Source organism: Manis javanica, chromosome 11 (genome assembly GCF_040802235.1).
Source record: "Manis javanica isolate MJ-LG chromosome 11, MJ_LKY, whole genome shotgun sequence".
In the NCBI taxonomy this organism is placed as follows: domain Eukaryota; kingdom Metazoa; phylum Chordata; class Mammalia; order Pholidota; family Manidae; genus Manis; species Manis javanica.
In genome coordinates, this window is record NC_133166.1 from 55,796,874 (window position 1) to 55,815,384 (window position 18,511).

The following is an 18,511-nucleotide window of genomic DNA, read 5'->3' on the forward strand; positions in this document are numbered from 1 at the left end:
CAGGCCCTAGCATGTCCGTTTAGAAGATGGGCCGTCACTGCCGTCACTGTGGTACTGTATGAGGGAGAAAGGCAAGTGACTGATGGACTGCAGATACTACAGCCACCTGTGCAGGGGCACACTGCAGCTTTTGCACAGCATGCTGGTCATCAGATCTGGGGCTTGAAGGCGTGACCATGGGGAAAGCTTGTTTATTTTAACATGACAGATGCTTCATGTGGGCTGGGTTTGGGTTTGTGGTCTGAGGAGAGTGATTCATGCTAAGTCCCGGAACCAGGCACTGTCCAGCTTTCCTTGGCTCTCCAGTTTGTCCTGGTGAATCATCATGGTTGGTCCGCAGAGGAGAAAAGACATGAAGGAGCGCACATGGCTGGCGTTTATGGGCCAGCCTGGAAGCGGTTCACACCCCTCCACTCACTCCACTGCCCCGAGCCTGGTCAGTCCCATAGCCCCACGTGCATGTGAGGGAGGCTGGGAGGGTGGGTTGTCTGTGTGTCCTGGAAGAACTGGAAGTGGATTTTGGTGCCAGTCACCGAATTATGTGTTTGCACATGTCTTTTTCACACATTGAATACACTCACTTCTCCCAAAAGAAGAAACCCAACCATCCCATCTAATCAGATTGATTCAAAGTCCATGATCAGTGAAAATTTCCATGTCAGGTCCAACTGTGGCTCTTCTGCAAAGACACCTTCTCAACCCCACAAAGCTCTCATCATCCTAGATTGCCTCCCTTCAACCTGTTCTCAGAATCCCTGAATAACTTTCAAGTCACTCAGGTGAGTCAAAGTCGTGGTCTCACACACTGAACCTCACACCATTGGCTGCCTTTACCTGTCTAACCTTATCTACTGCCTTCCCCCGGCCCCACGCTACTCCGGCAGCCCTGGCCCCCTGGCTGGCCCCTGAGCCTAACAGACACTCTTCCATCTCGGGACCTTTGCTCTTGCTACTTCCCCTGCCTGGAACACCATCTCCAGATACCTGGAACACTCCTCCCCATCAGAGAACCATCAGGAGCCACATTCACTTAGTATCTTACTTTTGCCATCTTTGGGACCTCAGCTGCGGCCACATGGAGACTCCTGAGAGAGGGAAACCCTAGAGCACCCTCTTGACCAAGATAGTTGCGACCCACATACTGTTGAGGGATTCCTAGACAAACGCGGAATGTGGGAACTTGGGACAGTGTTCAAAAGTGTGGTATGGAAATTCGCTTTGGACTAAAGCTAATGTTACCTGTGGGTCAGAAGATGAGTCAACTTAAGAAACACCTTGAAATTAAAAATAACACACGGACTGTGCAAAACAGGACCTAGAGATTGAGGTGGTACTACTTGAACACATGGCAACCAGGGGGCCTGCTCTTTTGGCGCCCCCCACAGGATGTGTGACTCTTTTGCCAAGGAACTTGAACCAGACCTTCACCTTGGAGTGTGTTCCTGGTGTACCGGTCTGTGACTCAGCTAAAGGGCATACAGACATGCCTGGAAACTTTTTAGGATCACAGATTCTGTTTGGAGATGGTGGTACCCTCGGTTCAGAGGTGAGGAACTGACATCTAGCTCAAAGAGTGAAAAAGTTGTAGAGAGGTTACAGAAAGAAGAAAGGGGCTGGCTTCCTTGTAAGTGAAAAATAAATGTCTTAAATAACTCATCCCTTCAGTTGGAATCAGTTGCCAGGAAATGACTGACTGTAAAGTGTCTTGACTCCACTTGCTGACTTGGCTTAAATCTCTTAAGTGGCTCGTTCATGAAAATGATGTCTGTGCTTGCCTGGTTTATCAGCTGGATCAGTCAAAGCCACTACAAGCATTACAGGAATAAGGGACTGAATATGGAAATCAGGGCTTAGTATGGTGTGGGGAGAGCTGGCAAAATGATGGCCCGGAAGGCTACAGTTAAGGACACCAGCCTGAGCCTTGGACAGGTGGAGAAGCCACCGTTTGCAAGGCACCAGAAGCCACCACATTGACCCCCAAAGTGTGCTGCGAGTGAGCTCACAGAGAAGACTGCAAACCATGACCTAGAGTGTCAGCGACTCAGAAGCGTCAGCCTTGAGAAGGGAATGTGGGTCTCCCTCCTCCTCCCCCTTTGTCCCTCTCTCCTCGTCCTTGTCCCTCTCTCTCCTTCCTCCTGTTGCCTGGTTAAGATAAACCTCTCATGCTCCTGGGCGTAAGCAGGATGGCTAAGTGCCCTCAGTTTAATCTGAAGCTCCAGTGTTCCCTGCTAGAAGATGTGAAAGTTTAGATTTGGGAAACAGACGTAAGAGGAGACTTGCATTTTGGTTTTAGTTAATAGATAGGTATTTCTTACCAGTCTTTCCTGGAGAGAAATCTACTTTGAGAAATTACTGGATACTTGCATTTACTATTAAAATTGGTATCTTTATTTTATCTTTAGTCCTTGCCTCTATACTCAAACACTGATTTTGTACACCAGCAGCCCAAGGGTAGTACTCAACCCATAGATATGTTTTAATCAGTTCGTAGACTATTTTCTATTTGAATCTGTTTTCAGTGATTAAAGTTTGGACAATTTCACCTAAATACCTGGATATCTGGTTTCTTTTAAAGAACCAGAAGATACAGCAACACCGGGCTTCCTTCCCACACGTCATTCTTGTTAGACCAGCTGCCCTGTTCAGATGGAACACTGTCTTCAGTTCATCACGGTCCGTGCTTCTCCTTCCTGTCTCCCGTCCAGCCCACTTCACTTAATTGCTTGTCTGGCCCCTGTCCTACTTGTTAGAACCTGGAGGGAGCAAGGCTGAGGAGCTGGCATCCAAATCTCTACCAGCAGTTTCTGGAAGGAGCAAGCACCGAGATTCAGACAATGGCCGGCTTTGCCGCAATTAGTCATGGCATTTCCCCTTCTTGAACATGAAACCCTAGTTCTTATGATGGACAGCCAACATGCCCAGCACTTTTTTCTGTGGTAAAATGTGCATAACATATAATTTGCCATTTTATCCCTTTTTAAGTGGCAGCAAGTTTATTCACACAACTGTGCTACCATCACCGCCATCTATCTCCAGAGAGTTATCATCCCAAACTGGACTCTATACCCATTAAACTGTGACTCCCCATTCCCCCTTTTTCCCAGCCCCTGGCAAACACCAACCTACTTTCTGCCTATGTGAATTGACTGCTCTAGGAACCTCACATAAGTGGAATCACACAATATTTGACTTTTTGTGTCTGGCTTCTTTCACTTAGCATAATGTCTTCAGGGCTCAGCCACATGGTAGTGTGTATCGGGTGTTCCTTCCATTGTAGTGTATATGCCACGTTTTGTTTATCCACTCTGTACACAGACATTTGGTTGTTTCCACCTTTTGACTCATGTGACTAATGCTGCTATGGATGTGGGTAAACAAGTTTCTCTGAGTCCCTGCTTTCAATTATTTTGAGTATATTTATATATGTATATTTATATATACACTCAGAAGTGGGGTTGGCCCAGTACCTTTTGCACACCCTTCCTAGGTTTGGGCAGTTCCCCTCCTCTGAGTCCTGCCTCCCCAAGGAAGAGTCAGTAACTCACTTTCTCAGGCTCCTTGGGCATGAGGGCCCAGACACGTGGCCAAGGCACAGCTAATAGGACCCTAGCTTGAAGACATGTATTTGAAAAAGTGTAATGTGAAGAAGGAGGCACCATGCAGAATTGGTTCTGAGAGTGGCAGAGGACTGTCAAGGTTAGACTGCAAGAGAGACAAACATCTTAAAGGTGCTCAGTGTCACTGGTGCCACCGTGGTGCTATGCCAGCAGCCTCTGCAACGGAGCACCCAGCATTATCATTTCAGTGGGGTATGTTCTTCCACACAACCTCAAGCCTGATTCTGTTTCTCCCAGAAATTCTCCAAACTATTTACTTAATGAATCTTTCTGTTTAAACCAGCAAATTTATCATTTCCATCAAGGACTGAAACAATGCTCAGCACAGCTACAATGTGGGAGAATAAGCACTGGATTTGGAGTCCATACACCTGAGATCAAGCTCAGCCCCCAACTCAGCATGACTTCACACAAGTCTGTCTTTACCAAAGCTCATTTCCTTGTCTGCAAAATGGTTGTAATCATCTTCAAGGAACAGTAAGAAATCCATGCCATATTGCAAATGAAATCCCTTGTGAAGGGCAACAGAAACTTTTAATGGGAAGTCATATTGATGTTACTTCACTGGGGATCCAAGCTGCCCTTGCTTTTAAATGCTAAGCAATTTGAGAACCTTTATTCAGCGACCACTTCAGGGCAAAGTCCTGAATGCATTTGCATCCAGGGGTTTGAATTAATCCATTCAAGTGCCCTTTTTGGAAATTAACTGAAGTAGGTAAAGGCAGGAAGAGGAGGAAAAGTACTTACTGGGCAGATCCTGATGATCCAAATGGCCAAATGCAGAACAATAATGCCAGTGATGATGATATTAATAACATTTAACAGCCAGGTATTTTGTGCCAAGCACTTTCGCTGTCATTTGTTTGTCTCATGTAATCCTCTGAGTCAGGCAGGGGTTGAAATCAGGGCCAAATCTGGCCCACTGCTTGTTTTGTAAATAAAGTTTTATTGGGACACAACTATGCCTATTCATTTACTACTTAAATAGCTGCTTTCACTTCACAACAACAGCATTGAGTAGTTGCAACAGAGTTCATAAGGTCCCAAAAGCCTAAAATATTTGCTACTTAGTCCTTCATAGAAAAATTTGCTGACCCTTGCTCTAAATGAAGGCAGAGAGATGGATGCTGTTATTCTACCCACTTTCCAGATTGGGAAACTGAGGGCCAGAGATATAAAGAGGCTGTTCTGAGACCTAAACGTAGTAAGTCCTCAATTTCAGATTTGAGCTCAAAGGCCATGCACCAGTCACTAAGTTGTGAACTTTCTACCATTTTATGACAGGATGGTCTCCTCATTTTCCTTCCCATTCCCCATTCCCTGGGAGGGAAACTGGCCTACAGTAGTCACCCCTTTCCACCTTCAAATGACTACACCAGGCCTGGATTTAAATGTCCACTTTCTGTCTCCAGGCTCTTGATTAGACCTGGATGCTGCTTCCTGGGGGTTATTTGTTGCCTTGCTGCTCTCAAAATGAGTTAGTTCCCCCAAGCACACTGCTGCTGTTCTATTAAGGGGAGGAAATCTGCGCTGGTTTGGGAGGAGGGCCCGGAAGGGACGCAGGGCTGGCTTTGTGGAAACCCTCTCCCTGGAACATACATTTCCAGGCTTTCAGCTCCTGTCACTTTCAGGTGCCTGCACCTCGCCCCCCACATTAGGGAGAGGGTGGTCTGATATTTTGCTCTACTTCTCATCTGAGCCCAAGGCTTCCTTGGCACGGAGTCGTCTCTGACAATCTGCAGACCATTGATGGCCACCACGTGCTGCCCCAGAGAGGAGCTCTGGGGCTGGGCCCCCACTCACTCAGTGCAAAGCTAAAGGAGGAAGCCAGAGTGCACCCACTTACAAGGCTGCACAGTGCCCATGGTGCTGCCTTCCCAGTTCAGTCATTTCCTCACCTCTGTGGTTTTCAGTCAACTTCACCATCTTAATTCTGGCATCTATGTGACTCATAAAACTCATTTCAGGGTTGGGACAAACAGGTGGCAGAAACCAGTTGGGAAGCCCTGGCACATTGGTCTGCCAGAAAGGGCTTGGCCCACTGCTATGAAGCCCGAGAGAGTGAGTGAGTTTGAGCCTGGGCTCTGCTCAGAATCTCATTCATTTGCTCTTTCAAGCAAATGAATGCTGATTAATGACTCTGATTTTCAAAATGAGATTCCCACAGCCCTTACTACCATGCAGAATTGGCTCATTTGTCTTCTCAGGATGTGCCAGAGAGAAACTCTGTCATGCATAATTCCCAAAGACAGACAAGCCTACGCTAGCCCTGGCCTTGCTCCCCAGGATGATTTCCATGTGTAAGCTCCATCTCTGTGTCTCAGCAAGCCCATCTGTAAAATGGGGGAAACAGCCGGCCAGCAGCCCAGGGAGAGCCTGTTCCAGAGAGCCCTGGTCCCAGGAGATAAACTGAGCCTGGCAGCTGATACTCCAAATGCAAACCATCAGAGAAGAGGTGCAAGAAGACCCAGGGAGCTCCCAGAGCCGGAAGGTGGGGAAGAACAGAAGAGATGCCATCAGAAAGTCCACATGTAGGCAAGGAGCCCAGAGCAATAGAATGAACCTTGATCTCAGCATCAGTGGACCCAAATGCAAATCCTGACTCAACCCCTACCTTACTACAAAGCCCTTCTGGATTTAACTTCCAGATAGGTAACCTAAGAATATTACATAAGTAACTCATAAAGCTTTAGGATTCTGTGATGACCCTAGTTGGATTAATGGATATATGAAAGCCCAAAGAGATGCTGAGTACTCAATGTGTCCCCAGCTGGAGACAATGACAAATTTATCTCGGGTCTCAGATTCAACCATTAATTCCACAAACATGTAGTAGAGAGGCCTTCAGTGTCCTGACTGTGCCAGGATGTAGGAATTCATTATGAAATAAGAAAGTTCCTGTTCCCACAGGATCATAATCGAGGGGAGAAGGACAAGAAAACCATAAACCCCCCAGTCATAGTGCAGCAAGCACGCCGGGGCTGACTGCGGATTCTGATTTCGGGGCAGTGGTGAGAGTATAGGTCCAACTGTCTGACCGAGGCAAAAATAACAGCTGCTCAAACCAAATGGATGTTGATGGCTCCCTCACATAACAGCTCAAATATAAGGCCTCTGGGGCTGGTGGGACTGCTCCAGGATGGGAGGGACTCCGTCCCTCTGTGGCTCTGCCCCCCTTTGTGGTGTGTTGTACACACGGCTGAAGACGGCTCACCATGTCCTCTTCCCAGCCAGCAGGAAACAGGAAGAGAGGAAAGAAGGGCATGACAGGAAGTTGCACACACTCCCATTCAAGTGGCCAGAGCTTCCTCTTAGGGCCACATGTAGCTGTAAAGGTGGTGGAGAAGGGTGGGAGCCTCCAGGCAGCCCATGAAGGACCCGACTGAAGATCCAGCATTCCTTACCACGGAGGGGAGGATGGGAAGTGGGGGACAGCAGACACATGTCACCAGCCTTGCTTTCCCTGCTCTCAGACCATGACCAAGACCACATAGAGCCAACTTTGCCCAGCAGGGAGACCACACAGTGGGCTCAGGAGACAGAGTCCACACCCTTACAGCCAGTAGATGGGTTAGAAATCGGAGACCGTCTGCCGTGCTTTTGTAGGAAGAGGACAGTCAGGAAAGTAGGCACTCAAGATATTTCCAACAGAGGGCGGTTAGTACCAGGAATTGGTTACACGGGTGACCAAGGAGCTGAGAAGCCAGACAACCCAGAGATTGGCAACACAGGGGGTCATGCCACTCACAGGCTGGGAATGAACAAGGGATTAGAGTCAGAGGCCAGCTGGCAGGAGCCAAACTCATGGTGGCTGATGCCCAGTGGCACCAGGAGCCACAGAAGGAAGGGATTTGTATCAGGAACTTGAGCCCCAGAAGAGATGCAGCCTGGAGATGCCACCTGAGGCAGAGTGAGAGAGAACTGGCTCTTCCCCCACAGGAATGCTTCTGGTGGTGCTGCCCTTTGGCCAAACTAGCTAGAAGTCAGCTGGAAAGGGATTCTTGAAGCTAGCCCCACGCAGTGCTGAGCAGAGCAAGGGGAGGCAGAGGGTAGATGTGAGCACAAACAGGCTAGCACAGGCCAGCACGGGGCCACAAACACTTGAGGGATAGGCCTCGGAGTGTATTATTGGAAAATCATATTTTCTCCAGGCTACAAGTAATGAATACAACAAAGTAGGCTTCAACTTTTGTGAATAAGATAAAGGCTGGAATCCTGATTTCAGAGAAAATAAAGTGAAAGTAGGAGACCCTTGTGTTAGTTTCCTGTGACTGCTGTAACAAATTACCACACGCCCAGTGGCTTAAAACAACAGAGATTTGTTATCTGACAGTTCTGGAGGTCAGAGTATGAAATGATCTTTCTGGCTAGAATCAAGATGTTGGCAGCCTTGTTCCTTCTCAGAGTTCCACGGGAGCATCCATTCCTTGCCTTCTCCAGCTCCTAGAGGCTGCCCCCCTCCTGGTCTCATGGCTACATCGCTCTGACCTCTGCTTCCACTGTCACATCTTCCGTCAGTCTCCTGCCTCCCTCTTATGAGGACACCTGTGATTACACTAGGCCCAGGATAAGCCAGGATAGTATCTCCATCTCAAGATTCTTAACCTAATCATATTTGCAAAGTCCCTTGGGCCTCATAAGATAACTTATTCACAGGTTCTGGAGATTCGGATGTGGACATCTTTATGGGGGAAGGCATTATTCTGCCCCCTACAATCCACATTTTCCTCCCAGACCTGAATCTAGGACTTTCAAGACAAATCAGCCTGCTAAAGTCATACAGCCAAACTTCTTCAGCCCTTTAGTAGGTCTCCCATAGGTATTGTGGAGCTCAGCTGCCATCAGAAGACTAGCAAGCGCACATTGCCCCTTTGAAGGGTATTCGGAGGGGCCTCATCTGATGCTGGCTGCGTTTCTGGGTAGGGTGGCATTGGACCAGTAAGGAATGCTTTTGGCTGTGAGCTACTGAAAATACGTTAATGTTTTTGATTTTTCTTCTTAGTAGCAATATTCTATACATTCAGTAGTTCAGTGATGTCAGGGCTGGCATCTTTGTGAATCTCTCAACAATTTCCTGATGACTTTGCTCCACAATCACTAGATGTCTGCACCAGCTCCATGTCCAAAGGCATCACATCCAAAGTCAAGGCAAGGAATAAGGAAGAGATAGCACCGATAATTCTTGTGTTTGTCATCAGGAAAGTAAGTTTTTCCAGACCGCTCCCTCCCCGGCCGATTTCCACTTAGATTTCATTGACCTGAAACAGCCGTGTCATCACCCATAGAAGCAAGGGAGATGGGAAATGCAAATATTTGGCATTTCTAGTCTCTGTAAGAAAGTTGGACAAGGGAGCAAGAAATTAGGTATTGAACTAATCAAACAAAAGAAGCTGTCACCACTACCTGTGCTGGATTTACTTGGTTCTTCCCACTGAATGTGAATGCCAAATGTAGTTGGTTTGGGCTGATCACGCTTAACATCAACTTTTATCTCACCTTTCCTCTTTGAACTCTCATAGCAAAGTTGGCTCTTTGGAAAAGCCCATGACCACACTGTCCTTCTTTGCTAAAACGAGGGTCCTGGCAGGCCAGTGCTGGGACATGGGGAGCTCAGTAGAGGCCCTGTAGCATGGATGATAATGGTCAATAATGGTGGTGGTGGTGAAAACAGTTATATGAGGTAAGTTCTGTTATTATTCCCATTTTACAGAGGAGACTGGGGCTTAGAAGTTGCGTAGCCTGTTTGAAAGCAATATACCACTACTAACAACCTAAGTTTTTTGGTCATTGTACTATACCACCTACTGGAATTCACTTTCCAGGATAGTAATACCACAGGGCAACAAATCTATAAGGGCTCCAAAAGCGGGAGGAGGAATGTCCAAGATTGATGATCTGAGTGATGCCACCAATGTCCAAAATTTGTTGCACGTACAGCATCAGTGGAGTTAGAACGTGATCTGGAGGATCAACAGGCACACCACACACTTAGCCTTGTCTCACAGTTCATTAATCACCCTCAATTCAAGAACATTTATCATGATTAGATCCAGCCAGCCCCTTTGGAAATGGATTTTAAAAAAAAATATATTGCAAATAGAAAACCGTATCTTCCCTGTGGCTTCTACAACTCAAGATCTGAAGGTCAGGCCCATTCATTCACTTAACAACATTTATGATGCACCTACTGTGTGCCAGACACCATTCTAGATGCTGGAAATCCAATGGGGATCAAAATACATAAAATCCCTGTCTTCATGGAGTATATATTAATGGGGTCTATAAAGTACGTATACAAATTATTGCAATTCTAAACAAAGACAGGACCAGCTCAATAAATGGTTGTGAACATTACCAGCCTTTGTGAGATGCTCCCAGGAGGCTGGAGAAGTGGGTCATAGCCACATGAAAAGCCCTGTTGGCCAGCTCAGGCCTAAGTTCAAGGTTACCATGCTCTGTCCAGTGCAGCCATTAGACATATAGGCATGGGGGTCACACAGCCCCAGGTCTGAGTCCTGTCTTCACTATTTACCAACTGTGAGACCTTGGATGCATTACTTCACCACGTTAAGCCTAATTTTCCTCACGTGAGAAACAAGGATAATGATAACACTACCCATGGCAGAGGCTGTTGTACTGAGGATACTCAGCCCACTGAGGAAGTGCTCAGTCACAGTGGTTGTCATTATGGCATCATTTAACAAACGTTGGAATCAACATGAAAAACTCCCTTGGCTGGACTGAGGATAAAACACTGGCATTTTGTAGCTGCTGTTGCATTGCCTTTGTGAGCCTTCCAGATAAGCTGTGTCTGCCTGGCTCTCTTGTTAATCAAACACACAGCTGGCCTGGGAGCTGCCCGCCTGGAGCTCCCTGCACTGCAATGTCTGCAGCCATCTGGATATCAGAGGCAATGCAGAGAGGGGCCCAGTTGCCACGGCAGGAACAGCTGGGCAGAGGGCTGGGAGAGTCCTGGGCGGCAATCTGTTTGCTGCACACTCATTTGAGAAGCATGGGTTCTGGCAAGGAACGAAAGAGCATCTCAGGATACAGCCAGCTGCTGTCTGCCTTCCTCCTTGTCATGCAGGGAGCTTTGGCCCAGTTTTGGCCAGTGAGCAGCTCTAACGGCTGAGTTGTCCAGTTTGAGGAGAATGCAGGGCAGGACAAAGGAGACCATTTCCATTGGGGGGGATCTTTTCCCTCTGGGTGCTTCTGACATCAGATGCAGGAGGAAGGGGTATGAACAGAGGTATGTGCAGGCAAAAGCACTGATGTGTTCATTTCTGAGTGGCAGCCACCCCACTGGGCCCCTTGAAGGACTAACTGCAGGGGAGAAGCAGCACAAAAACAGAGTGCAAGGTTCTCAAATCTCACAGGGCTCAGAATTGCCTGGAGAGCCAGTTAAAAAACAGTTCTGATTCCGTAGGTCTGGGGTGGAGCCCAAGAATTTGCATCTCTAACATGTCCCCAGGTGGTGCTGATGCTCCAGGTCCAGGTACCACACTCTGGGAACCACTGACTGGTGGATATGGGCTCTGGAGCCAGTCTGCCCAGGTTTGAATTAAAACCAACTCAGTTACTTCCCAGCTGTGGGACTTTTGACTACTTGGTTTCCCTGAATCAGTTTCCTCATCTGCAGGGATGTGTCACAGAACCGATAATGACAGCACCTCATGGGTTTCATGTGAGAGCTAAACAAGTTGAGCGTATAAAGTGCTCAGAGCAATGCCGGGCATGTAGGAAGCACTTAACACCCATTAGCTATTATAATCTGCAATGTTTAAACATTTTATAATGAAAATTACAATTGACCTTTGAACAACATGGGTTTGAACTGCATGTGTTCACTTACATGTGGATTTTTTTCAATAAATACATTGGAAAACTTTTTGGCAATGTGCAACAATTTGAAAAAACTTGTAGACAAACTGTGTAGCCTAGAAAAATTGGACAAATTAAGGAAAAAGTATGTTATAAATACATGAAATATATATAAGCTCTAGTCTATGTCATCATTTACTACCACTAAAATCAACTGTAGGCTATTAGTAGTTCACTCTTTAGGGAGTCAAAAGTTATATGTGGGTTTTTGACCTCATGAGGGGTCTGCATCCTCAACCTCCATGTTGTTTAAGGGTCGACTGTATTACATGTGAGCTTTTGGAAATAAAGGTGAGTAAGAAAAGGTCCTTATGTATTTAGTGCATATACAAAATGTTTGCGTATGATTTTGAGGGGCTCACAGACCTCAGAAAACTCATCCTTCTTAATGTCCCTCCCTAGTTTAATAGATTATAATAGCCACCAGTTTTTGAGCCTCTACTATGTTACATAAAGGGTGACAGGTAATTTATATTCTAAATTGCATCATTCTGTTTCCACAATCACTTGTAAGGCAGTTGTCATCATTCCTGTTTTCAAACAAAATCACTAAGGCTCAGAACACTTGCCAAGAAAATGCTGGAGTCAGGATTTGCACCCAGGCTCGTCAGACGCTACATCACATTGCTACTACAATTCCTTAGAGCTATTGTACCACCAATTTATCTAGAAGAACATATTTAGTAATGTCTAAGTGCACATGCTTATACAGAGAAGAAATTAGTTACTTTTGACCTCAAAGTACTTTTATCTAACTGAGGAATCAAGAGGAACATATATAAATATGCAAAACCATATACATAATTAAAGACTAAATAATAGGTGTGGCAGAGAGTATATGTGGTTCACCAGATATTCATTTGTTCTTCACATTTCCCAGCCTCCCTTGCAGTTATATTACGGCCATGTGACTGGGTTCTGGCCGGTGAATGAGGATGGGCATGACACAAGTTACCTACAGGCTTGACCCTTTTAAATCACATGATCTCTCTTTAACTTGCTTTGCAGCAGTGACCTGGGAAGCCACATGTTCCAGGTGGCATAGCACAAGATGGAAGAGGACTGCTCAGCTGGAATCAGATTGAGATGGGAGGAGGAAACGAATCTGTGGGTTAAACCTCTAGTCTCCCCTAACTAGTAAAATGGGAGAGCCACAGTTGTATACTGAGGGGTTCCATAAATACTAGTGAGTTCTGAAATGTTCAGGTGTTAAATTGGCTGAAGGTTCCATCCTAGACCTAGGGAATCAAAATATTTAGGGAAAGGCCCTGGGAGTCTTTATTTTTAACAAATTGATATTGAGGATTGATCAATTTAGCGAGCCTGGTGCTGTGGGCCCCTACTAAATCTACCACAATAGAGGCACCATCAAGTGACTGTCTAAAAGGCAAGTTTGGTGGGGGGCCCCTTGGACTAAAATCCTGCCTCTGCAACAATAGAGTTGTGATAATTAAATGAGTTAATAATATACTAGTTATCTCTTGCTGCATAGCAAATTATCCAAAACTTAGTGGCATAAAACCACCATGTATTACCTCTCACAGTTTTCATGGGTCAGGCATTCAGAGGTATTCCATTGGGAAGTTCTGGCTCAAGATGTCTGACACAGTTGCAGTCAGATGTTTGTTGGCACTGCATCATCCCAAGGCTTGAGTGGGGCTGGGTGGGCATTCCAAGGTGGCACGCTCATGTGCTGTTGGCCAGAGGCCTCAGCTCCTTTCCACCTAGTGATCCAAGAGGCCAAAGGGAAAGCGGCAGTGCCTTCTCACACTGTCATTTCCATCATATAATTTCCTGGTCACACAAGTCAGCCCTGGTTCAGGGTGGAAAAGGACTAAACAAGGGTGAGAATATAGGGTGGCAAGGATCATGGGGGGCATCTTCAAGGTCAGAGAGCATAAACGTTTCAGTTAATACATGAAATGTGTCAAATGATGCCTAACATGATTAGCACTCAATAAATATTAACTATTTTTATCACTAACAGAATGATCAATAACTCTAATTTGGAGTTTAGCTCCTCCACCATCTTATTATTCTTCACTCATCCTCAACAGCCCTCCTGAGTAGAACCCAACTGTATACACATCTGTGGGGCTGTTGTGCCAGGCTGGGCATTGAGCTACTAGAGGACAGGAGTCCTATCTTGGTCCCTTCATATCTCTGAGGTAGACATACTGTCCTAGAGACATGGAGAGATGCTGAGAGCCAGGGAGAAGCAGTTGATTAATATGAATTCTTATATGGGGGTGTCACATGTAACAAGGCTTGTTCACATTGATTTTCTTGCTTGAGAGGCATGTGATGGAGTGATAAGTGTACAAAGTCTGGAATGAGACTGCCTATAGCAAATTCCAGTTCCTCTTTTTACCAGCCGTGTGACCTTGGGTAAGTTACTTAACTTCCCTGTATCCCAATTTTCTCATCTGTCACAAATGGGAATAATAATAGTTCTTACTTCACAAGGTTGCTGTCTGCATTCAATATTCTAAGCATTTAAAAAGCTCATAATAGTATCTGGCTCACAGTTCATGTAAAAAAATGTGAACTATTATTCTTCCATCTTAAATCATCCAGGGGTTAGAAGTCAAGGACAAGATAAAAAGACAAGGACATAAAAAGATGTGTGACCTACTGAGATCCCACTCCTGACTCTTCAACCATTCAAGGCAAAGTTGGCCTCTAAATGTGACTTTCCATCTGGAACTGTCCCCCAGACTGACTAGCTCCGCTGAGTGTGATGGTCACACAGGGGTGAGCTTGACCCAGAGCGTGTCTCGGATGCTGTGCGTCACCAGGCCAGGGCTGGGCACCCTCAGAAATACCAGCACACTTCTTGCTGCCTTCTTCTGTGACCTGGCCTCGGGTAGCACTGGCCCCCTCCCTTTGTTTCTCTGTCTTTGTCTCTCTTCCCTAGTTCCTTTTGTTCATTTCAGACAAGCCCAGGGGTTCCTGAGAAGGTCTTGCTTTCCTTTGATGGGTGAGCAGCAAGGGAGGTGGGGCTGCAGCTGAGGGGCCTGGACGTGGAGACGGACGGAGTGAGGTGGGGGCAGGCAGGTAGAGGGAATCAAAGGGCTCCACATCAAAGGAGAGAAGAGCCGATCAGCTGGAGATTTCTCCATCCTCTGAGACTGGGTCAGCACGCTAATTCGTGCATCTTAGTTAAGTTTCAGAACCCAAAACTAAGGCTGTGCTGGAAACTCCTGCCTGATGAAGGTATCTGTTGAAAGGATGCAGGGGTGTGACCAAGATCCAGCTCCCGTGGAGCTCTGCAGAAAGGGAGATCAGGTCCCAGAAGGACCATGGTGATCATGCCAAACGAGGCACGCCTCTCTGGGAGCTTGCCCTCTGGGGAAGGAGACAAGGTCATTCCAGCAAATGTGATTCAGGATGGAGAAAACATTGTGGAGGGTGCCTGGGGGGCCACTTTGGATCGGCTTGTCCAGGAAGCCTCTCTGCGAAGCTCATGTGTGGACAGAACTCTAAGCAGGCAGGTGTGGATCTGGGGGGAGAGCCTTCCAGGGGGAGGGGAAGTCTGGTGCGAAGGGCGTTGGGTAGAAAAGAGTTTAAAGCAGTTGAGGAGGAGCAGGGAGGCCAGCGTAGCTGGAGCAGAGTGGACAAGGGCAGCGGGCCCTCTGGGAAGGGGGGGTGGAGCCTTGAGGCTGGGACAGGTGAGCCCGTGAGGCAGGTTTTGAGTGCACAAGTAATGCCCCCTGATGGGTTTCAAGGGACCACTTGCCTACCAGGTAAAGAATGGATTTCAGGGGGCAACAGCAGAAGCCAGGGGTGCTCTCTGGGGACTTTAGGAATCCAGGTGAGAAGTGCTCTTGTCCTGAACTAGTATTGATAGTGGAAATGAAGGGCATGGCAGGTTGAGAGCTTGCTATGCCATGGGTATGGGGGTGAGGAAAAGCATGAGTCAGTCAGGTTTTGAGGTTGGGGCTTGAGTCCTGTGGACTCTCCATCTGCACCGGGTCTACCTTGGGGTCATTCTCCTTATGGTGAGCTAAGCAAGCCCTAGAACTCTGCTTACAGCTCCTGGGGATAGACCACAAAGGGCCTGGGCTTGATGAGGACACAGGGTGGGGCTCTGAGGAGATGGGGGCTGGAGGCCACCAGTCCTGCACTGTCCAGAAAAGTAAAGGGTTTGGGGAGAGTCCTGGTTATAGCCCAATCCCCACCAGAGGAGGAGAAGGGAGGGATAAAAGAAAAGGGCACAGGCTCTGCTACAGACTGAATGTTTATTCCCCAAAATTCGTATGTTGAAATCTAACCCCCAAGGAGATGGCATGAGAAGGCAGGGCCTTTGGAAGATGCTCATTTCATGAATGTGGAGCTCTCGTGGGACCAGGGCCCAGAGAGCTCCTTCACCCCTTTTGTCAAGTGAGGACACAGTGAGACAGTTGTCTGAATCAGTAAGCAGACCTCACCCAATACCAAATCTGCTGGCATCTTGATGTCAGACTCCTTAGCCTCCAGAGCTGTGAGGAATTAATTTCTCTTGTTAACAAGCCACCAAATCTGTGGCATTATTGTAGCAGTCTTGTTACTATGGAGGAGTCACTGTTCTTCTCTGGATCACGTCTCAGAGGTGTCAAGGAATGAAGCCAGCAGACAAGAGTATGGAGAAACTAGCAAAGCTTTTAATGAGGAGTGTAAAAGAAAGAAAAGACTCCCACTAATCAGGAGGAGCTCCAAGGGAGGATGTGGTCAGGGCTATAGTGTCCAGGATTTATAAGCACAAAAATGGAGAAATTCATGATTGGTGGGGGCTTGTTGCTAGGATCAAGCTGGGTTCAAAAGGAAAAAACTCCCTTATTTTTCAGGCTCAATTTTCCAGGTGACCCAGGTGTGTCTTGTTTATTGTGAAGCCTTGACCCTGTTTCCCTCCTGACTGCAACTTACCGGGGCCTTGAGCTCTATCTGCCTGCATCCCACTAACACCTGCCTCAGTCTAAACAGGCAACTTCTACTACAGCATTGTCTGTAATAGCAAAAGGTTGCTAACAATCTTACTGTGCCTCAATTCTGGAAAAATAATGGAAACTTCACTGACATGGAGTTCAGAGGCCAACAGGGGGAGCTCTTGCACCCTACCACTCCATATCCATTGCAGACCTAACAGGAAGACATGGGACCTTGCAAGAAAATACCGCTTTAGATACTACCTTGTACACCAGCCTGAGGAAGGAAGGTTTTCCTCCTACTCTGACGACAGCCCAGCCAACTGGAGACTGTCTCAACTCAGCCAATAAAAATCCACCATACTTCCAACTGGGTTTACTTCAATCTTTTTGTTTATAACAGCCTTCCCAACTCTGCCTATTCCTCTATAAAAGAATGGTCATCTCTTTTGTTCTTCTGACTTGCTTGTGGTTTTGAAGGTATCTTGCTTTTCCTGAGGTGCAATTCTCTGCTATTTCTGAATAAACCCATTTTTGCTGGTAAAATAACTGACAGTTTTATTTTTAAGGTTAACAGTAGGAAACTGTCTAAATATAGTCCATCCAGACAATAGAATTCTGTGTGCCTGAGAAAGGAAGAAGCTCCTATGTACTGATAGAAAGAGGCCTCTTTAGGATAGATTAGTAAGTGAAAAAAAGCCAGGTGTATAGAATACACTGTCTTTTGTTTAAACTTTGACCAAACTTTTTCTGGGAAGGGCCAATAGTAAATATTTTAGGCTTTGCAAGCCATAGACCACCTGTCTCATATGCTTGTTTTTGTTTTTTCTTTGTTTTCTTATAAGCTTTCAAAAATGTAAAACCATAGTTCCCTCTCAGGACGTACAAAAACAAGCTGCGAGCTGGCCTCAGCCCTGGGGGTGAGCTGAGCTGCAGTTTTCTGACCTCTGCATTAAAGGGCTAGGATATGTGTGCAGGCAAAATCTCTCTCTGGAAAAATGTGCAATAAACTGAACCCATTGGCGCCTCTGGGGAGGGCCACAGTGAGGGAGCGTTTTCTGTGTGTACACTTTTATACTATTTGACAGTTTTGATCATGTGAATGTATTACCAATTTAAAAAAATAAAATAAAATGAGCATTGACATTAAAATGGAACCTCTTCTCTTCACCAAGGTCCCAAAAAGCCAAGCACAAAACAAAAAATGTCAAGTGCCCCAGTGTTCCATGCTGAAACAGCATTTGCAAAGGAGGTGCTGAAAATGTTCAAAATATAGAACATTAAAGAGTTGAAAGGATTGTACTCATAAAATTAGGAAATTGAGAGAATTTATTTGGAGGGAGTTATTTGGAGGATTTATTTGGAGGCTATGTGTCCCACTGCCCCCCACAGGGAAGGATAGGGTGTTTATCCTCCCTCCCCCAGCCTTGTGAGAAGCACTTCAGGAGGCCATGCCCACTTGACCCAGGACCCTGGAGCCTGTGAGGCTCAGTGGCAGGTATGGACTACCCCCGGGAAAGCCTGAGGAGGGGGCCAATGCGCCTGGTCTGCCACTGTGCTTGGGAGAGGAGGCTGCACAGGGGAGGCCTGAATTTCTGAGTCTGTTCAGACAGAGGATTTGAAACTCCCCTGTGCATCCGGGGACGCCGGAGCTGCTGCTTGGAGTTGCCTGCTTGGAAGTTGACACAGCCTCAACAGAGTGACCCAGTGACCTGGGGAAAACCAGGGCTGGGGGGAGTCCTAAGTGGTCACTGGAAGAGACAAGCACCATGGTAGGATTCCAGGGGGGAACCTTCAGAGAAACCCCCAAAGGCACCTCAAGTTTAAGCACCAGCTCTAAGCATCTCCCCTGAACCAGAGGTCCCCACAAAGTCTGCAGCAGTTCCTGCCCCTTTCCACCTTCCCCCCCACTCCAACCTTGCCCACTACTGCCTGGAATAACGTCTTTCTCACTTCCAGGAGAGCGCCCTTTGATATGGCACCCTGCCGCGTCCCTTCTTTGTCTCCACCCTCTATTCCCAGCAGGTCCACCTGGGGCAGCTCCCTGCTTCAACCGCCCACACTCCTGGGGCCATCTCCTCAGTGTTTGCCTTCTTTCTGTTCTCCTAG